Source organism: Pristiophorus japonicus, chromosome 13 (assembly GCF_044704955.1).
Source record: "Pristiophorus japonicus isolate sPriJap1 chromosome 13, sPriJap1.hap1, whole genome shotgun sequence".
NCBI lineage: Eukaryota > Metazoa > Chordata > Chondrichthyes > Pristiophoridae > Pristiophorus > Pristiophorus japonicus.
In genome coordinates, this window is record NC_091989.1 from 121,411,538 (window position 1) to 121,434,496 (window position 22,959).

Sequence of the window (22,959 nt, forward strand, 5' to 3'; positions counted from 1 at the left end):
CCGCAGTGAGTGAAGTAATGTCAACCTGAGGTAAGTATGATTGTTTTAAAAAAAAATTTGCGATTTATGTTGATGTGGTGTCAGTAATGTATTATGAATGTTTTTGGTGTTTTTTTTCAGATTTCTATTTTCCATGGAAGCCTCTCTTAGGGCGCCCCGAGGCCGGCTGTTTAACTCGGGATTTTCAGTTGCTCAGTCAGCTTAGCGCCCTAAAAGAGGCGAGGAATCTCCCTTTGCGCTCCGCTCCACACTCAGGGCCCAGCTGGTGAATTTTGCGGCTGGAGATGCAAACTATTTCCCGCCGCAAAATGCATCGCTCCGCCTGGATTAATGCCGCAACAGAGGCGTGACCGAATTTCCACCCCTAGTGCCTGGTACAGCTTGATCTGAAAACTCCCTCTGAAGCAGTGCTGTGTTCACTGCAGAACAAACTGTGCACTGCATATGACGGAGTTCGAACCTTTGCTATGCAGTTTTACTTAAACGTAATGATTTTATTTTAACAGAAGCCAGGATTGGTGATGTGAGTGTCTCATTGTTAATGACCTTAAAAGTAGAGCTAGAGGGTGCCGGAATTCATGCCTGCCAGAAAGCTGGCTCACATTCCATTTTTAAAAAGTTTTTACCGTGAGGTCCGATGAGGTGGGCTCTCGATCGATTTTTGTCCCTTTTTTCGGAGTGGACCGGAAGCCGGTCATAATGGGGGCGGAACGGATTCTGCGGCGGAGCAGTGGTGACACCATTGCGCGTCTGCGTCACTGTGTATCTCCCCTGCTTTAATGGGGAGATAATTGACGAACATTTAGGATCGGCCACTGGGCCACCACCGGGGGTTTCGGCTGGGCCAGCGGCCTTGCACCCAAGAAAGGGCCATCTAAATGTACCAAGTTACATTGACACTTCATTTTCTAAAAAAATGACAAAGATTCGTCCTCACAGCACCATGGACAAATGATCTCACCCAGACATGTCACAAACAGAGCAACTTAATTTCTCAACAGGTCCTTGTCGATTTATCGTGCAAAAGTGATCAATTTCTTGAATCCTGTCACATGATCAAATGAAAATCCAGCTGTTAAAGCTAATGTTTCCAATGTGAATTCAAAGAAGTGTCCCTCTTTCCATGTCTTCTGTAGGTAGAGTCCTCCAGTATCTCACCCAATTGGCCATTCTTCACAAGTCAGCCTATATAGTAGGTGTTGGCAGGTGATGCAATTTGGTTTGGGGGTGCAATCAAAGCCCAGCCCAATCCTGTCCTCACAAAATGCCTAATGGATAATTTTGTATACAATGGATTATTTATTAGATTCTTTATTGCTGGTAAACACAAGATGAAAATTAAGTACTGTTAGTTGATTCAGCAAGATGCAGAGAATACACCAGATAGTCTGATAAACTAAGCCATTTTGTAGACATTAAAATATGGAATATATGGAACAAAACATGGTTTGATACTAAGTCTTTTGAGTTCAGAGCCATTAGTGGTACCCTGTCCAGCAACGTCCCTGATAGCTGTATGGATAAGCGTGGATGTCCTACAATTACAGATCTTGAGCTTCAAAGGGTGCTTGAGATTATTACCGTGACCAGCAATATCTGGACGACTGATAGTAGTTGGCCATCTAAATATAGTTATGAGAAATACAGTTTTTTATATCCTTATGTTCTGGGAATTTGTAACTACATCTTGGTATGTATTGCAGCAAGATAGCTGTTAGTTTGAGACTGTTAGGGGTACAAGGCTAATCAGAGACTATGGTAACAAGCCACATATGAAATAAGGGGCTAAGTTCCAAGGGTTAGTTTTATGTTGAAGGTATGTGGAGGAGAAGAGGCATTGTTGTTTCTGGCATTTTGAGGAGAAAAGCAATGTTTGTAATGTAGATGAACTGCTGGTACTTATTACTGTTCCTTATTACCTGCTTAACATTCAATATATTTTTCTAATGGTTTATAGCCTAAGCTACGATCTGAAAGAATGTTAATTTTTCTATTTACTGAAGTTAGGAAGATCATGTAGGAAAGTGTTATGTTCAATAAGACAGAGCACTGTGATAAGGGTCCTTTGTTTAATGTCTGGATTTTGCTACATTAAAAATCACAATCTGGTCCTTAGGGTACGCAAGGTCTGCTTATTGGAGTGGCCAGTGACGTTGAACCCAAGGAAAATATTTAGGGTAAACCCCCAAGGTAAAACCACATGTAAACAACTTCCAGCAGATGTCACTGAATAACAGGCAGAAGAAAAAACTGGCTGATTTGTGTCCCCCTCCTTAACCTAGTTTCCAAGTAAATTTGTATATTTTTAAAATATGGATGTAAAATGTGGTTGGTTGTGTTGCATTTTATTTTACACAGAGAGGCAACACAATGCTGTAAAGGGTCTCTATTCATCGTAATTGTGTTCCAGTAATTATTATGCTACAGTAATTCTGATGGTACAGTTAGATTTGCTGTTCAGTGCCATTAGTTTCATTAAGTACATACACAGTGCAGAGGACCTTATGACAGCTTTCTGGTTAAATGGTGATATAAGGATAAGATTAATTTCATGATCTCAAGAGGAGATGATTAAAATGATCTATTTTTTATGTTCAGACCGCATATGGATTTCCTTTATTGTTCAGATGAGCTATCAGTTCAGCTATAGCTATTATTAAGTTTGGCGTAGCTTAGAAACAAGGATAATTGTCTTGATAATACTAAATGTCAAGTGAAATACTAAACCTGCAACACAATAAAGATGCTTCAATTGGCACAGACCTTTAACAACCTTCAATCTGTCTTCATGATCAGTGGCAGTGTCATTTTATTAATGTCAGTGTCAGCTGTGGCTCAGTAGGTAACACTCTCACCTCTGAATCAGAAAGTTGTGAGTTCAAGTCCCACTCCAGGACCTTGAGCACAAAAAATTTAAGCTGACATTCTAGTGCAGTGCTCAGGGAGCGCTGCATTGTCAGAGGTGCCCACCTCGTTAAAGTCCATTACCTGGGGTGGTAAGGCCTTTCTGACCAGAGGCAGGCAGATGGTCCGATGCATCTAAAATTGCCCCGAGCCGGGGGCGGGGTTAAACAGGTTTCCGCCCCGCCCGCTTGCCTGCCCCATCGGGCACATGCCGACCCCATACCGCTCGGCGGTGACCTCTTTCTGCCCGGCGGTGACACCTTTCTGCCCCGTGAGGGAAATTGCCACGCGGGAGCGGAGTCACAGCCGCTCGGTGCTCCCGACAGCTTTTCCCGGTGGAAAGCTGCCAGTGGCTGGGTGGCACATTTGCCCTTAAACGGGAGGGCGCACCTCCGTGGACGCCATTTCATTTTAATTGTTGGCTGACTCTGAAGTTGGCCCGACAATGGCGGCCACGGGTTTGGCCGCACCGCCAAAAGGCAGCCCGGCACCCCTCCTTGGGTGCCGGACTGCTGGCCCAGCCGAAGCCCTCCCTGGTGACCCAATGGGTGCCACTAAAGTAGCTGCAGAGCCACTTTAACTGAAGGAGAGGGACGCTGCTTCGCATCAACGCAACACGGCATGTTCGCATCACACTGACATCATCAGCATCGCGCTGACATGTTCAACATGGCGCTGATGACATCGCTCGCCTGCCGCCCCACTCCTGACGCACCTCCGCCCCTCAGCCGCCCCAAATACTGCTGCAACAATTAAAAATAGTTAAAGAGGCTAGTTTCCCTCTAGTCTTTGCCCCATGGATTCGGGTGGAGAATATTCATTCAATTTCTAGCCCGCCATCTTTCGGATGAGACATTAAACTGAAGCGCTGCATGCTCTCTCAACTGGACGTAAAAGATCCCATAGCACTATGTCGAAGAAGAGTAAAGGAGTTATCGTCAGTGTCCTGGCCAACATTTATCCCTCAATCCAACATATCAAAAAAAACAGATAATCTGGTCATTATCACATTACTGCTTACGGGAGCTTGCTGTGTGCAAATTGCCTGCTGCGTTTCCCACATTACAACAGTGTTATGTATGTACATGCTGTTTGTAGCCACCAGATGGTGTCATTGTTGGAGACCACTGAGCAGCACGCACATGGTGCTGCTCTAGTACAAAAGGCCAGCCATTTTGTGAGTCAGGCACTTTGGACCTAAATAAAGCAGAGCCAAGGTTGTACCTTGCTTAACAGTACTCAGTTTGAACCTTTATTGCATACATTACATTTGGCGACGAGAATACAAGAACCTTTGTTTGCAAAATGAGCACGATTGGACTTTTAGAGCGATTCATGGAGGAAGCAGATTGGGCAGACTTTATGATCCGTTTGAACCAGTACTTCGTGGCTAACGAAATGAAGGGGGTCGACGATGCAGATCGGCGCCGGGCCGTGTTCCTCACTGTGTGCGGGTCAAAGATCTACGGTCTGATAAAGAATCTACTCATGCCGAGTGATCCAACAGAGAAAACTTACGAGGGGTTGTGTACATTGGTACAGGAGCACCTCAAGCCAGACGACGGCATCATCATCTCGAGATACAGATTTTATACACAAGTTCGATAGGAGGGCCAGAGCACGGCGGAATTCGTTACCGACCTGAGACGTCTAGCGGGACCGTGCAAGTTCGGGACGGTGTTGGCAGACATGCTGCGGGACTTCTTTGTTATCGATATCAACCACGAGGTGATCCTGTGCAAACTTCTGGCGGTGGAGGAGTTGGATTTAAAAAGGGCCATCCAGATCGCTCAATCATGTATGACGACGGACAGGAGTTTAAAGCAAATATTGGTGAAGAATCGAACCTCAGCAAGTACTATAAATGAGACATGGGCAAGCAGAACATGCAGTACAAATTATCAAGCAAAGCATGAGGAGAGTAACCCAAGGGTCACTGCAGACCCGCTTGTCTTGCATACTGCTGAGTTACAGGACAAGACCCCACACACTCACAGAGGTCTCGCCTGCTGAACTCATGATGAAAAGTGGTCTTAAGACCAAGTTATCTCTTGTACACCCGGATTTAAGTAATCATGTTGAATACAGAAGACAGAGTCAACAAGGGTACCACCATCATGCAACTGTGTCACGCGAGATTTCTGTTAATGATCCTGCAAATGTGTTGAATTATGGTCAAGGTCCCAAATGGATCGCTGGTATGGTCATGGCCAAGGAGGGCAACAGAATTTTTATTATTAAGCTCAAGAATGGGCAAACTTGCAGGAACCACATCGATCAAACAAAGCTGAGGCACACAGACAAGCCAGAGCAGTCGGACAAAGAAACCGTCATTGACCAACCACCCTCCCACAGCCTTCAGTGGACTCGAGGGTCATCAGTGAACCCGGAATTTCCATCACGGACTTGTTCAATAAAAATGGACTTGCAATTCCTGACATGGCCACTGCCACGTCCAACAAGTCAGCCATCCAGCCACCAGCCACAACAGACTCCGCACATTCACCCAAGGCCGGAATTGAACTGAGACGGTCAACCCGGGAGTGTAAAGCACCGGACCGTCTCAACCTGTGAAAGACTGTGATAAGATCTCAGAGGAGGGTATTGTCACATATGTACAAGATGGTGTCATTGTTGGAGGCCACTGAGCAGCACGCACATGGTATAAAAGGCCAGCCATTTTTTGAGTCAGGCACTTTGGGCTTAAATAAAGCAGAGCCAAGGTTGTACCTTGCTTAGTTAAACGGTACTCAGTTTGAACCTTTATTGCACCCATAACAAACAGTAACTACACTCCAAAAGTACTTCATTGGCTGTAAAGTGCTTTGAGACGTCCCGTGGTCGTGAAAGATGTTATATAAATTTCAGTCTTTCTTTCTTTCTTTCTAATTGGCATGGGGTTGTGTATAGGAGTGTGTATGTGTTTTGTAGTAACCCAGTAACCACAATACCTATATCCTAGTTGTGTTGGGTCCCTGCTCTTTGACCATAATTTCTGCCAAAGATTGGAGATACACATTATTCATTAACTGTGAATGATTAACGGGCTAGATTTATCGGCTGATTTGTGCCCATTTAGCGCCTCGGCGGGCGCAAAAATTATTTTTTGGACGTGAAACGAGGTGCCCAAGATTTTGTGCCCAGGCTAACCTTTAGCCAGTGTTTTTGTGGCAGCGCTAAAACTTAGCGCCCCGCCACTGATTTGACCATTGGAATGACGTAAATCGTCGCACATCGCTACGCTAGCGCCCCGGGCGGAACTTTCGAGCATTTTGTCCGGTTTAGCGTCCGCCTCAGAACCTGCCCAGAAAAACCAGACGAACCCAGGGCACACCAGGTGCTACCGGTGCATGTTGAAAGCGAAGGAGAAAGTCACAGTTGTTAGTGATTAAAAGGATTGAGAGAAGAATGCTGTGTTACTGCACACTTTGGATTGTGAAGTTTTCTATGAATTTCTAATTTGTTTTAAAGGACATTTTAAAAGATGGGGGCCATGCTATGTCGGGAGCTAGTAATCCTGGCTACTATTGCTATCTGGCTTCAAGCTGGAAGAAGGCTTATTGTTGATCATTTGGAATTTAATCGAAGAGGGTGCAGACATATGGGGAGGAGGCCTTACCCCCCATGAGTTTACAAGGAACATCGCTCATACCTCCAGCTCTCTGAGGTACAGTGCGGAAGGCTGCGCTTCCGAAAAGAGGTGATCACAGAGATATGCCAGCTTCTATAGGCAGACCTACAGCCGACCAGCGGCAACAGGACTGCACTGTGAAGGTGAAGGTGACTGTGGCACTTGCCTTCTATGCCTCTGGTTCCTTTCAGGCATAGCGGGGGACATCTGCTCCATCTCACAACATCCTACATATTGCTGCTTTCGCCAGATGACTGATGCACTGTTCGCACGCAGAATGGACTTCCGGAGTGGTCCAGGCATCGGAAGCACTGCTTGAGCACTCCAATTGTCTGTTTGATGATTTTCAAATGACCAGGGAGACCCAAAATGAGAGGGCTGTCGGTTTTGGATGATTTGCTGGCTTCCCCAAGGTTCAGGGTGCCCTTGACTATACGCACATCGCCCTGCGAGCACCTTTACAGAATGCAGAGGTTTTCCGAAACCGAAGGGATTCCACTCCATGAATGTACAGATCATCTGCGACCATACTCAGCGCTTCATTGCAGTCAATGTCCAGGGAGAATCCATGATGCTTTCATCCAGCATAAGAGCACTGTCTCACACATGTTCCAGCATCAACCACAAGGCCAGAGCTGGATGCTTGGGGACAAAGGTTATGGCCTCGCCACCTGGCTCATGACCTCCCCCCGGAACCCTCAGAAGCTGAGCATCGCTATAATTGAGAGCCATATAGCCGCACGCAACATCATCAAACAGACAATTGGAGTGCTCAAGCAGCGCTTCCGATGCCTGGACCAATCCGGAGGCAGCCTGCAATACTCCCCTCAGCAGGTCTCTGAGTTCATTGTGGTGTGCTGCATGCTATACAACTTAGCCATCATGAGAGGACAGAAATTGTCAATGGTGATTGTAGGACCATCTCAAGAGAAAGGGGGGGAGGTGGAGAAGGAGGAGGAAGACGAGGAAGAGGAGCCTGGTGAGGAACCCATGCCGCCACCACCACTACTACAACCACAGGAGCGGCATCGTGAAGATTTCACCACTGCAAAAGCCTCAGGTCGGCAGCTCATAATTGAACGCTTTGTTTGAAGAGTAAATGACATATTTGATCATTGCCTGGCCTCTCTATCCCACCATGTTGACTCTTATTCTGCAAATGAAACACTACACAGGAATGGTTAAGGGGAACAAAAAAATTATTAAACATTGTAAATTTTGTAACCTTTATTGTGCGAGTTAAATAAAATAAAATGAGCTGCATCCAACAACATTATCAGTGCATAATCCAGTGTGATACTGTAACATAATCTGTAACATAATAATACTGTAACATGAAACATACGATGCACCCAGCATCAACAACATAATGCAGCAACATCATATCCGACCCCACTATTTTTTCCCACTGTCTTTGGTCCTTTTCCCCTTATCACCCTCCTTTGCCTGCTGCTCCTACCCAAAGTGACATCAAGATGGCGTGCAGAAAGGCTGCCAGAGGGCTGCTGTGATGTGGGGAGACACTGGAGACGCTGTCTGGGGACACAATGGACCAGCTCATGGATGGAAGGCCTGGCTTCTGACTGGCGAGCCTCTTCATAGGTGTCGCCAGTCAGAAGCCAGTCAGGTGGTTTGGGTTTGGGTGTGACAGTGGGGAATGCAGAGAATATGGCAGCAGGCATGGACAGGCAGAGAATATGGCAAGCAGGGAGGGATTCAAATTCCTGGGGCATTGGAACCGGTTCTGGGGAGGTGGGACCAGTACAAACCGGACGGTCTGCACCTGGGCAGGACCGGAACCAATGTCCTAGGGGGAGTGTTTGCTAGTGCTGTTGGGGAGGAGTTAAACTAATATGGCAGGGGGATGGGAACCAATGCAGGGAGACAGAGGGAAACAAAAAGGAGACAAAAGCAAAAGACAGAAAGGAGATGAGTAAAAGTGGAGGGCAGAGAAACCCAGGAGGGATCAAAACTAAAAATCATGGTTTAACAAGGCAAAAAACAAAAAAGGCCACTGAATATAAAGGGGCTGCAGGAGGGGTCAAAACTAAAAATCATGGTTTAAAAACTAGGATTAAAACACTCTATCTAAACGCATGCAGCATTCGAAATAAAGTAAATGAGTTGACGGCACAAATCATTACAAATGGGTATGATTTGGTGGCCATTACAGAAACATGGTTGCAGGGTGGCCAAGACTGGCAATTAAACATACAGGGGTATCTGACGATTCGGAAAGATAGACAAGAAGGGAAAGGAGATGGGGTAGCTCTGTTAATAAAGGATGATATCAGGGCAGTTGTGAGAGACGATATTGGCTCTAATGAACAAAATGTTGAATCATTGTGGGTGGAGATTAGAGATGGGGGAAAAGTCACTGGTGGGCGTAGTTTATAGGCCCCCAAATAATAACTTCACGGTGGGGCGGGCAATAATCAAGGGAATAATGGAGGCATGTGAAAAAGGAACGGCAGTCGTCATGGGGGATTTTAACCTACATATCGATTGGTCAACTCAAATCGCACGGGGTAGCCTGGAGGAGGAATTCATAGAATGCATACGGGATTGCTTCTTAGAACAGTATGTTACAGAACCTACAAGGGAGCAAGCTATCTTAGATCTGGTCCTGTGTAATGAGACAGGAAAAATAAACGATCTCCTAGTAAAAGATCCTCTCGGAATGAGTGATCACAGTATGGTTGAATTTGTAATACAGATTGAGGGTGAGGAAGTTGTGTCAGAAACGAGCGTACTATGCTTAAACAAAGGGGACTATAGTGGGATGAGGGCAGAGTTGGCTAAAGTAGACTGGAAACACAGACTAAACGGTGGCACAATTGAGGAACAGTGGAGGACTTTTAAGGAGCTCTTTCATAGTGCGCAACAAAAATATATTCCTCTGAAAAAGAAGGGTGGTAAGAGAAGGGATAACCAGCTGTGGATAACCAAGGAAATAAAGGAGATTATCAAATCAAAGACCAATGCGTATAAGGTGGCCAAGGTTAGTGGGAAACTAGAAGATTGGGAAAATTTTAAACCACAGCAAAGAATGACTAAGAAAGCAATAAAGAAAGGAAAGATAGATTACGAAGGTAAACTTGCGCAAAACATAAAAACAGATAGTAAAAGCTTTTACAGATATATAAAACGGAAAAGAGTGACTAAAGTAAATGTTGGTCCCTTAGAAGATGAGAAGGGGGATTTAATAATGGGAAATGTGGAAATGGCTGAGACTTTAAACAATTATTTTGCTTTGGTCTTTACAGTGGAAGACACAAAAACCATGCCAAAAATTGCTGGTCATAGGAATGTGGGAAGGGAGGACCTTGAGACAATCACTATCACTGGGGGGGTAGTGCTGGACAGGCTAATGGGACTCAAGGTAGACAAGTCCCCTGGTCCTGATGAAATGCATCCCAGGGTATTAAAAGAGATGGCGGAAGTTATAGCAGATGCACTCGTTATAATCTACCAAAATTCTCTGGACTCTGGGGAGGTACCAGCGGATTGGAAAGCAGCTAATGTAACGCCTCTGTTTAAAAAAGGGGGCAGACAAAAGGCAGGTAACTATAAGCCGGTTAGTTTAACATCTGTAGTGGGGAAAATGCTTGAAACTATCATTAAGGAAGAAATAGCGGGACATCTAGATAGGAATAGTGCAATCAAGCAGACGCAGCATGGATTCATGAAGGGGAAATCATGTTTAACGAATTTACTGGAATTCTTTGAGGACATAACGAGCATGGTGGATAGAGGTGGACCGATGGATGTGTATTTAGATTTCCAAAAGGCATTCGATAAGGTGCCACACAAAAGGTTACTGCAGAAGATAGAGGTACGCGGAGTCAGAGGAAATTTATTAGCATGGATAGAGAATTGGGTGACGAACAGAAAGCAGAGAGTCGGGATAAATGGGTCCTTTTCGGGTTGGAAAATGGTGGTTAGTGGTGTGCCACAGGGATCGGTGCTGGGACCACAACTGTTTACAATATACATGGATGACCTGGAAGAGGGGACAGAGTGTAGTGTAACAAAATTTGCAGATGACACAAAGATTACATAGAAACATAAAAAAATAGGTGCAGGAGTAGGCCATTCGGCCCTCCTAGCCTGCACCGCCATTCAATGAGTTCATGGCTGAACATTCAACTTCAGTATCCCATTCCTGCTTTCTCGCCATACCCCTTGATCCCCCTAGTAGTAACGACCTCATCTAACTCCTTTTTGAATATATTTAGTGAATTGGCCTCAACAACTTTCTGTGGTAGAGAATTCCACAGGTTCACCACTCTCTGGGTGAAGAAGTTCCTCCGCATCTCGGTCCTAAATGGCTTACCCCTTATCCTTAGACTGTGACCTCTGGTTCTGGACTTCCCCAACATTGGGAACATTCTTCCTGCATCTAACCATTCTAACCCCGTCAGAATTTTAAAAGTTTCTATGAGGTCCCCTCTCATTCTTCTGAACTCCAGTGAATACAAGCCCAGTTGATCCAGTCTTTCTTGATAGGTCAGTCCCGCCATCCCAGGAATCAGTCTGGTGAACCTTCGCTGCACTCCCTCAATAGCAAGAATGTCCTTTCTCAGGTTAGGAGACCAAAACTGTACACAATACTCCAGGTGTGGCCTCACCAATTCCCTGTACAACTGTAGCAACACCTCCCTGCCCCTGTACTCAAATCCCCTTGCTATGAAGGCCAACATGCCATTTGCTTTCTTAATCGCCTGCTGCACCTGCATGCCAACCTTCAATGACTGATGTACCACGACACCCAGGTCTCTTTGCACCTCCCCTTTTCCTAATCTGTCACCATTCAGATAATAGTCTGTCTCTCTGTTTTTACCACCAAAGTGGATAACCTCACATTTATCCACATTATACTTCATCTGCCATGCATTTGCCCACTCACCTAACCTATCCAAGTCGCTCTGCAGCCTCACAGCATCCTCCTCGCAGCTCACACTGCCACCCAACTTAGTGTCATCCACAAATCTGGAGATACTACATTTAATCCCCTCATCTAAATCATTAATGTACAGTGTAAACAGCTGGGGCCCCAGCACAGAACCTTGCGGTACCCCACTAGTCACTGCCTGCCATTCTGAAAAGTACCCATTTACTCCTACTCTTTGCTTCCTGTCTGACAACCAGTTCTCAATCCATGTCAGCACACTACCCCCAATCCCATGTGCTCTAACTTTGCACATCAATCTCTTGTGTGGGACCTTGTCGAACGCCTTCTGAAAGTCCAAATATACCACATCAACTGGTTCTCCCTTATCCACTCTACTGGAAACATCCTCAAAAAATTCCAGAAGATTTGTCAAGCATGATTTCCCTTTCACAAATCCATGCTGACTTGGACCTATCATGTCACCTCTTTCCAAATGCACTGCTATGACATCCTTAATAATTGATTCCATCATTTTACCCACTACCGATGTCAGGCTGACCGGTCTATAATTCCCTGTTTTCTCTCCCTCCTTTTTTAAAAAGTGGGGTTACATTGGCTACCCTCCACTCGATAGGAACTGATCCAGAGTCAATGGAATGTTGGAAAATGACTGTCAATGCATCCACTATTTCCAAGGCCACCTCCTTAAGTACTCTGGGATGCAGTCCATCAGGCCCTGGGGATTTATCGGCCTTCAATCCCATCAATTTCCCCAACACAATTTCCCGGCTAATAAGGATTTCCCTCAGTTCCTCCTCCTTACTAGACCCTCTGACCCCTTTTATAACCGGAAGGTTGTTTGTGTCCTCCTTCGTGAATACCGAACCAAAGTACTTGTTCAATTGGTCCGCCATTTCTTTGTTCCCCGGTATGACTTCCCCTGATTCTGACTGCAGGGGACCTATGTTTGTCTTTACTAACCTTTTTCTCTTTACATATCGATAGAAAGTTTTGCAATCCGTCTTAATGTTCCCTGCAAGCTTCTTCTCATACTCCATTTTCCCTGCACTAATCAAACCCTTTGTCCTCCTCTGCTGAGTTCTAAATTTCTCCCAGTCCCCAGGTTCGCTGCTATTTCTGGCCAATTTGTATGCCACTTCCTTGGCTTTAATACTATCCCTGATTTCCCTTGATAGCCACGGTTGAGCCACCTTCCCTTTTTTATTTTTATGCCAGACAGGAATGTACAATTGTTGTAGTTCATCCATGCGGTCTCTAAATGTCTGCCATTGCCCATCCACAGTCAACCCCTTCAGTATCATTCGCCAATCCATCCCAGCCAATTCACGCCTCATACCTTCAAAGTTACCCTTCTTTAAGTTCTGGACCATGGTCTCTGAATTAACTGTTTCATTCTCCATCCTAATGCAGAATTCCACCATATTATGGTCACTCTTCCCCAAGGGGCCTCGCACAACGAGATTGCTAATTAATCCTCTCTCATTACATAACACCCAGTCTAAGATGGCCTCCCCCCTAGTTGGTTCCTCGACATATTGGTCTAAAAAACCATCCCTTATGCACTCCAGGAAATCCTCCTCCACCGTATTGCTTCCAGTTTGGTTAGCTCAATCTATGTGCATATTAAAGTCACCCATTATAACTGCTGCACCTTTATTGCATGCACCCCTAATTTCCTGTTTGATGCCCTCCCGAACATCACTACTACTGTTTGGAGGTCTGTACACAACTCCCACTAACGTTTTTTGCCCTTTGGTGTTCTGTAGCTCTACCCATATAGATTCCACATCATCCAAGCTAATGTCCTTCCTAACTATTGCCTTAATCTCCTCCTTAACCAGCAATGCTACCCCACCTCCTTTTCCTTTTATTCTATCCTTCCTGAATGTTGAATACCCCTGGATGTTGAGTTCCCAGCCCTGATCATCCTGGAGCCATGTCTCCGTAATCCCAATCACATCATATTTGTTAACATCTATTTGCACAGTTAATTCATCCACTTTATTGCGGATACTCCTTGCATTAAGACACAAAGCCTTTAGGCTTGTTTTTTTAACACCCTCTGTCCTTTTAGAATTTTGCTGTACAATGGTCCTTTTTGTTCTTTGCCTTGGGTTTCTCTGCCCTCCATTTTTTCTCATCTCCTTTCTGTCTTTTGCTTTTGCCTCCTTTTTGTTTCCCTCTATCTCCCTGCATTGGTTCCCATCCCCCTGCCATATTAGTTTAACTCCTCCCCAACAGCACTAGCAAACACTCCCCCGAGGACATTGGTTCCGATTCTGCCCAGGTGCAGACCATCCGGATTGTATTGGTCCCACCTCCCCCAGAACCGGTTCCAATGCCCCAGGAATTTGAATCCCTCCCTGCTGCACCATTGCTCAAGCCACGTATTCATCTAAGCTATCCCGCGATTCCTACTCTGACTAGCACGTGGCACTGGTAGCAATCCCGAGATTACTACTTTTGAGGTCCTACTTTTTAATTTAGCTCCTAGCTCCTTAAATTCATTTCGTAGGACCTCATCCCTTTTTTTACCTATGTCGTTGGTACCAACGTGCACCACGACAACTGGCTGTTCTCCCTCCCTTTTTAGAATGTCCTGCACCCGCTCTGAGACATCCTTGACCCTTGCATCAGGGAGGCAACATACCATCCTGGAGTCTCGGTTGCGGCCGCAGAAATGCCTATCTATTCCCCTTACAATTGAATCCCCTATCACTATCGCTCCCCCACTCTTTTTCCTGCCCTCCTGTACAACAGAGCCACCCACGGTGCCATGAACTTGGCTGCTGCTGCCCTCTCCTGATGAGTCATCCCCCTCAACAGTATTCAAAGCAGTGTATCTGTTTTGCAGTGGGATGACCACAGGGGACCCCTGCACTACCTTCCTTGCAATACTCTTCCTGCTGGTCTTCCATTCCCTCGCTGGCTGTGGACCCTTCTCCTGCGGTAAGACCAACTCGCTCCACGTGCTACTCACGTCATTCTCAGCATTGTGGATGCTCCAGAGTGAATCCACCCTCAGCTCCAACTCCGCAACGCGGACCGTCAGGAGCCGGAGGTGGATACACTTCCCGCACATGTAGTCGTCAGGGACACTGGTGTTGTCCCCGAGTTCCCACATGGCACAGGAGGAGCATATCACGTGACCGAGCTGTCCTGCCATGGCTTAACCCTTAGATACACTTAAATTGGCGACAATAATGTTAAAAGTTACTGACTAATAAAGAAAAAGAAAAACTACTCACCAATCAGCAGCCAATCACTTACCACGTTGGCTGTGACGTCACCTTTTGATGTCTTTCTACTTCTTTTTTGCCTTCTCTCCCAGCTGGAGCTGCACCGGTACGCCTCTCTCGTCTCCCGCCTCTCTCGACGCTCCCCGGACTGCTGAGCCTTTTATAGGCCGCTGCCTCTCTCGACTCCCGCCTCTCTCGACGCTCCCCGGACTACTGAGCCTTTTATAGGCCGCTGCCTCTCTCGACTCCCGCCTCTCTCGACGCTCCCCGGACTGCTGAGCCTTTTATAGGCCGCTGCCTCTCTCGATATTCAAAAAGGAGTTAGATGAGGTCCTTACTACTAGGGGGATCAAGGGGTATGGCGAGAAAGCAGGAATGGGGTACTGAAGTTGAATGTTCAGCCATGAACTCATTGAATGGCGGTGCAGGCTAGAAGGGCCGAATGGCCTACTCCTGCACCTATTTTCTATGTTTCTATGTTTCTATGACTCCCGCCTCTCTCGATGCTCCCCAGACTGCTGAGCCTTTTATAGGCCGCTGCCTCTCTCGACTCCCGCCTCTCTGGGAAAGCGGGTTGTGTAGAGGACACAAAGAGGGTGCAAAGAGATTTAGATAGGTTAAGCGAATGGGCTAAGGTTTGGCAGATGGAATACAATGTCAGAAAGTGTGAGGTCATCCACCTTGGGAAAAAAAGCAGTAAAAGGGAATATTATTTGAATGGGGAGAAATTACAACATGCTGAGGTGCAGAGGGACCTGGGGGTCCTTGTGCATGAATCCCAAAAAATTAGTTTGTAGGTGCAGCAGGTAATCAGGAAGGCGAATGGAATGTTGGCCTTCATTGCGAGAGGGATGGAGTACAAAAGCAGGGAGGTCCTGCTGCAACTGTATAGGGTATTGGTAAGGCCGCACCTGGAGTACTGCGTGCAGTTTTGGTCACCTTACTTAAGGAAGGATATACTGGCTTTGGAGGGGGTACAGAGACGATTCACTAGGCTGATTCCGGAGATGAGGGGGTTACCTTATGATGATAGATTGAGTAGACTGGGTCTTTACTCATTGGAGTTCAGAAGGATGAGGGGTGATCTTACAGAAACATTTAAAATAATGAAAGGGATAGACAAGATCGAGGCGGAGAGGTTGTTTCCACTGGTCGGGGAGACTAGAACTAGGGGGCACAGCCTCAAAATACAGGGGAGCCAATTTAAAACCGAGTTGAGAAGGAATTTCTTCTCCCAGAGTGTTGTGAATCTGTGGAATTCTCTGCCCAAGGAAGCAGTTGAGGCTAGCTCATTGAATGTATTCAAGTCACAGATAGATAGATTTTTAACCAATAAGGTAATTAAGGGTTACGGGGAGCGGGCGGGTAAGTGGAGCTGAGTCCACGGCCAGATCAGCCATGATCTTATTGAATGGCGGAGCAGACTCGAGGGACTAGATGGCCTACTCCTGTTCCTAATTCTTATGTTCTTATGTTCTTATGAGTGCATCACCTGCCAAGCTGAAGCAGAGCTTGTGCCTGTGATGCGCCATATTCTGCAAGGGTTCGCGCCACACTCTCCAGGACTCCACCGTCACTGCTGGAGGCCACCAGCCTTGATGGCCCCGCTGGTCATGGCTCGAACTGTCAATCTGCGACCCTACCTCCGGATTTGTCGCTTTCGACTGTCAATGCTCGCAGGAATCCTAGCCAAGACATCTGCTGATCTGGATGCTCTCCCTGGACATTCCCACCGTGTTCAGTTTCACGTCTGCCTGTCTTTCAGCAGACCGAATTTGCCGACTCCCAGGAGCCTCAGATTCGTCGAACCCCGAGAATGTGACATCATCCTCAGAGGAGCTGAGTGCCGGTGGTGGAACAGGGGTGGATTGATGCTGTGCTGGAGTCTGCTCATCTGTATTCTCATTTTCCTCCTCCTCCAGATGATGGCCTGACGTGAAGTGTTCCCTTGAGGGTTGCTGTGGTTGTGGCTGGTCATCTGAAAGTAGAAAGCAACAGATGAGTGGGTAGCAGCAGGGGAGGTTGGCAGGGTGACATGAGGAAGGTCACATAGCACAAGCTCATTTGAAGGACCGCCGCTACTTCATTATATCTAGTCCAGTAACGCTGCAGGACATTACCCCAACCTAGTGCAGAGACACTGCAGGACGTTGCCCCAACCTATCCCAGGGAGTGTGCAACGTCGGAGTTAATGCTAATGCTCCTTGTAAACTTTCATTCAGCGAAAGTTCCTTGCTCTGGCACTAATGTTAACCCGGTGCAAAATTTTTGGTTCCGCCTCGAATTGCGCCCGGAAACAGGCGAAAACACTAAAAGCCGAAAACCCAGCCCGTTCAACATCCTTATTCTGCTGTAAAAAAAACTTGAAATCATTTCAAAAGAATTTGGGAAGGGAGATTATTTAATATTTTGTTTGAAATACTTGAAAACTGAAAGCTTTCAGGATGAAAGAGACGTGAAAATAACAATGAAAGAAGGAACAGGCATACTGTCCATTTGAGCAATTCACTGGATTGGTGCATGATGGAAAATACTGCAGCAATGAGCCAACACCTTCAGGAGGGAAGGGGACACAAATCAGTAAAGAAAAGAAAGATGCAGTTTGAAAAGGCACTCGGTTGGTCTGTGCAGGTCTCAATAATCCTTTGGCAAAGGTGAGAAGCTATTGGAACTAAATGTAACAGTACCTCGGGCTAGATTTTCCACTTTTGTGCTTATCGTCTAAAAATGGATGTTATTTCCGGCCTGGGTTTTCAGATCACTGGCTTCTTGCCCATTCTCAAAGCACCTAGTCTCCATATTTTAAAATTTGCGTTACCGCAAGCGATAGGAAATGGACGGTGGGGGTTCAATCTCGCTGACCTTCTGCCTTAAAGTGTCGCCGTCCTTAGCAACGGCATGGCAATGCTCGATTCCTGCGATTCAGGAGGTCAAGAGTCATGACATGTGCAGAAGAGGAGACAGAAAGAGAGGGAGCGGAGAGGGACTGAAGGCGTGTGTGGCTTGGTGTGTGCTTGTTTGGCTGTTATGGGAGGCATGAGGGAAATTCACCACCAGCAAAAAGCCTACTAAGCACCGAGTTTTTGTCCAACAAATAAGATATAACATAGAAAGGATGGTGGAGACCCTGGAGCTGGTAGCCAGGAACATTTGTGGCACAGGGCTCCCAGTGGTCCCGGAGTACAGCACTGCACCCCAAGGTGCCGCAGCTGTCATGTATGTATGCTTGGGTTTACTAGCCACCAAGTGGCGCCACTGTCAGAGGTCATTGGGCTGTGCACACGTGTGTGCGGCCCAGGTATAAAAGGCCAGCCATCTTGTAATGTAATTACTTTGGGCCCTAATAAAGTAGAGCCAGATTTGTACCTGCTCGGAGTTTACAGTATTCAGTCTATTGAGTTATCACATACACAATATTTGGCGACGAGGTAACAAGAACCTTCGCAAGCAAAAATGAGCACAGTTGGAATTCTGGAGCAATTCGTGGAGGGAGCAGATTGGGCAGACTTTGTAGCCCGTTTGAACCAGTACTTCGTGGCCAACAAAATGGAGAAAGAGGCAGATGCAGTTCGGCGCTAGGCAGTCCTCATGGTTTGCGGTCCGAAAATCTATGGACTCATAAAGAATCTCCTCTCGTCCTTTAAGTCCAACGGACAAGGACTATGAAACATTGTGTGCTCTGGTACGTGACCATTTCAAACCAGATGAAGGCATCATCATTTCAAGATATCGATTTTATACACACGTTCGTTCTGAGGGCCAGGATGTATCGGAATTCGTTGCTGACCTAAGACATCTAGCTGGACCGTGTAAGTTCGAAACTGTGTTGGCAGACATGCTGCGGGACTTCTTTGTAATCGGCATCAACCACGAGGTGATCCTGCGTAAGCTACTGGCGGCAGAGACGCTGGATTTGAGCAAGGCCATCATGATTGCCCAATCATGCATGACGACGGACAAAAGCTTAAAGCAAATATCATTGAAAAATTGGAACTCAACAAGTACTGTAAACAAGATAGTATCGTCGTTTGGTAGAGCTGCATATGGCAGGGCCTACCCGACTGCGTACGCGAAACCTGTGGCTGATCAAAGTCCGCCAATGGGAATGAATCTGATATCACCATGTTGGCGTTGTGGGGGAAATCATCAGCATCATCAGTGTCGGTTTAAACAGTATATTTGTAAAGGCTATTCGAGAGTGGGGCATCTCCAGCGCATGTGTCCACAACTGAGCAAACGTGCTGCGACACACCACGTGGAAGATGATGACCAGTCTAGCGCGGATCCGGATATGCAATCCGAGATACCAGAGGAGGAAGTGTATGGACTGTATTCATTCCTAACACAGAGCCAACCGATAATGATTAATGTAAAACTTAATGGTATGCCGGTATTGATGGAATTGGACATGGGTGCGAGTCAATCAATAATGAGCCAGAGGACATTCGACAGGCTGTGGGATACTAAGGCTGTGAGGCCTAAGCTGAGTCCAATCAATGCCAAGTTGCGTACATACACTAAAGAACTCATAGTGGTGATTTGCAGTGCAGTAATCAAGGTGTCGTATGATGGTGCGGTTCACGATTTACCATTATGGATTATTCCAGGCAATGGTCCAACGCTGTTCGGCAGGAGTTGGCTCGAAAAAATTAAGTGGAACTGAAACAATATTAAAGCTTTGTCATCGGTGGATGATGCTTCATGTGCTCAAGTGCTGAGCAAATTTTCCTCGCTGTTTGAACCGGGCATCGGCAACTTCACGGGAGCCAAGGTGCAGATCCACCTGGACTCGGATGCAAGACCCGTCCATCATAAAGCTCGGGCAGTTCCGTACATGATGAGGGAGAAGGTCGAAATCGAACTGGACAGACTCCAGCTTGAAGGGATCATATCACCGGTCGAATTTAACAAATGAGCCAGCCCCATTGTTCCCATGTTGAAAAGTGATGGCACTGTCAGGATTTGTGGGGACTACAAGGTTACGATCAACCGAGTTTCGAAACAGGATCAATACCCGTTACCGAAGGCTGATGACCTGTTTGCAACGCTAGCCGGGGGGAAGTCTTTCACAAAACTGGCTCTGATGTCGGCCTACGTGACACAGGAGCTGGTTGACACATTGAAGCAACTTACCTACATCAACACTCATAAAGGACTGTTTATCTACAACAGGTACCCTTTTGGAATTCGCTTGGCTGCAGCCATGTTTCAGAGAAACATGGAGAGTCCACTGAAGTCCATCCCCAGAACCGTCGTGTTCCAAGATGACATACTGGTCATAGGTCATGACTCTGCCGAACATCTGAACAATCGTGTTGTTATGCCCAAGAAAGGCAGAGAGAAATTTGTGCGTGATCTACATAGCACGCATCCCGATTTTGTCATGCTGAAAGCCATTGCCAGGTCTCATGTATGGTGACCTGGAATTGACTCTGATCTGGAATCATGTGTGCATCAGTGCAACACTTGCATGCAGCTTGGTAAAGCACCAGCGGAATCGTCGCTGAGTCTGTGGACGTGGCCATGTGAACCATGGTCCAGGATCCACATCGACTTTGCAGGTCCCTTCCTGGGAAAGTTGTTCTTAGTTGTGGCGGATGCTTATTCCAAGTGGATAGAGTGTATAATCATGTCATCCAGCACATCCACAGCTACCATTGAGAGCCTTCGTGTCATGTTTGCTACGCATGGTCTGCCTGACATTGTTGTAAGCGACAACGGATCTTGCTTCACCAATATGGAGTTTCAAGAGTTCATGAAACTCAATGGTATCAAACATGTGAGGTCAGCATCATTCAAACCCACATCCAATGGACAAACAGAGCGTGTGGTCCAAACCATCAAGCAGAGTATGAAACGTGTAACTCAAGGTTCACTGCAAAATCGCTTGTCACGCATATTGTTTGTTACAGGACAAGACCCCATACACTTACCGGAGTCTCCCCTGCTGAACTATTGATGAAGAGAGGTCTCAAGACCAGGCTCTCTCTTGTCCACCCTGACTTGAATAATCGTGTCGATTACAGACGTCAAAATCAGCAAGGGTATCATGATCAGGCAACTGTGTCATGCGACATTTCTATCAATGATCCTGTGTATGTACTGAATTATGGTCAAGGTCCCAAATGGATCGCCGGTACGGTTACAGCCAAGGAGAGTAACAGAGTGTTTATCGTTAAGCTCAAAAATGTGCAGACATGTAGGAAACATGTCGATCAGATAAAGCTGCGGCACACAGATGAACCGGAACAGTCTGAGGAAGACACAATCAGTGACCAACCAACCTATCCTCAGTCATCAGAGGACTCTGTTGTCATCAATGAATCTGAACTTTCAATCACTGACATGGTCAATGAATCTGGACTTTCAATCCCTGACGTGGTCATTGCCACTCCCATCAGATCGGCTACCCAGCCCCCAGTCATAACAGAGTCAGAACGCTCACCCAAGGCTGGAGTTGAACTGAGACGTTCAACTCGGGAGCGGAAAGTCCCGGACTGTCTCAATTTGTAAAAAGACCGTTACTAATATCTTAAAGGGGGATATTGTCATGTATGTATGTTTGGGATTGCTAGCCCCCAGGTGGCGCCACTGTCGGAGGTCATTGGGCTGTGCGCACGTGTATGTGGCCCAGGTATAAAAGGCAAGCCATCATGTAACGTAGTCATTTTAGGCCCTAATAAAGTAGAGCCAGGTTTGTACCTGTTCGGGGTTTGCAGTATTCAGTCTGTTGAGTTATTGCATACACAACAGCACCCCCATTGCCAAGCACACATGAGAGCCAGCAGCCACATCTTGCTTCTGGCTCAGAGCACGTTCCCACCTCAGGATCATCCTCTCATGTATCAGTCCAAGCAGCGTTTCAGCCGTCATCCCCACCCCCCCCAATGAAGCATCACCTGAGGAACTCCTCGGCCAGGCGCCTTGGAGTCAGGAGGGGAAGGGGAAGGGGTAGAGGTGGGGAGGAGAAGTGGGGGGGAAAGGGTTGGTTTTTACAGAAATACTGATGATTTCGGACAAATGTTCGATTTAAATGTTTTTTATTTAACAAAACCTTTTTGCGCATTGGCTCAGATAGCTGCACCATTACACGCTGGTGATTCCTAAGCATCAAAGGGTATAATTACACTTAACTTCAATCAACTTAAACTTTAACTGTCACCAAGGTGATGCCCACCATTGATGTATCACCTGCACACCCAGCAGTGTGTCAGTCTTGTAAATAACACCAACGTTCTTTCAGGCAAAGCGCTCATTGATGAGCTCCTGATGTAAGGCTCTCGCGGCTATCATGCCACCACGAGCCCGGTCTACAGGGGGGCGGGGGCATGGCTTCAGCATCAGCCTGATTGTCTGGGCCGATGTCAGCGTCCGCCTCTTTGTCCTCTTTCTATCTCTGGTGAGGTGGACTGTCAGACTCATCAGGCAATTCTTGCCCCTCCTGATAGCCAAGTTGTGCAGCATGGAGCGCACCACCATGAATTGAGCTACCTGCTCAGGGTGGTATTGGAGGACGCCTCCTGCGTGGTCCAGGCATCTAAAGCGCAGTTTAAACACTCCAATGGTTTTCTCCACGATATTGCAAGCGGCTCTTTGGCTCTCGTATCGCCTCTCGGCTTCGGTGTGGGTGTCACGCGGAGGATCATCAGCCAGGTGGTGAGGCCATATCCTTTGTCACCAAGCATTGACCTTGTGGCTGATTGTTAAACAATCAGATACAGTGCTCTCACGCAGGATGTGAGCATCATGGACGCTGCCCGGAAATTGAGCATTCACTGCCAGTATAATTTGCTGGTGGTAGACAACGAGTTGGACATTCAGGGAGTGGAATCCCTTGCGGTTCCTGAAAACCTCTGCTTCCTGAAAAGGTGCCCGTATCGCGATGTGCGTACAGTCTATTGCTCCCTGCACCTTGGAGAAGTTTGCAATTCTGGAGAATCCTAGAGCCCTCTCAATCTGTGCCTCACTGGTTATAGGGAAGCTGATCAAGTTCCTCCTGCATGCGTACAGGGCTTCAGTGACTTGTCTAATGCAGCAATGTGTGTGGCATGCTGAGAAAGTCTGCAAATGTCACCAGCTGTGGCCTGAAAAGAACCCGAGGCATAGAATGACAGTACCGCGGTGACTTTGGCCTCGACAGACAGTGCAGTAGTGATGGTGCTGGCAGGCTGCAGATCTCCCCTTATCAGCTGGCATACCTCAGTGATAATCTCTTTGTGGAAGCGCAGTCTCTGAAGGCAGGTGGTGTCCAGCAAGTCGAGGCAAGACTG

At 46.8% G+C, this 22,959-nt stretch overlaps 2 protein-coding genes across 3 annotated transcripts in view; one reads left to right on the forward strand and one right to left on the reverse strand.

Annotated features, from left to right (window-relative positions):
- The window catches only part of vrk3 (VRK serine/threonine kinase 3), a 62,487-nt gene extending 61,805 nt beyond the window's left edge, over nt 1–682 (reverse strand). The window contains exon 1 of one of the 2 annotated variants that reach the window (XM_070897967.1): nt 627–682. The gene's annotated coding sequence lies outside the window, so the exon portion shown is untranslated. The remainder of the gene's footprint in view (nt 1–626) is intronic. The other variant, XM_070897968.1, reaches the window with a different exon arrangement.
- Nucleotides 1–22,959, forward strand: part of LOC139278184 (dynein axonemal heavy chain 5-like) — a 382,562-nt gene that overhangs the window by 15,042 nt on the left and 344,561 nt on the right. The window lies entirely within an intron of this gene.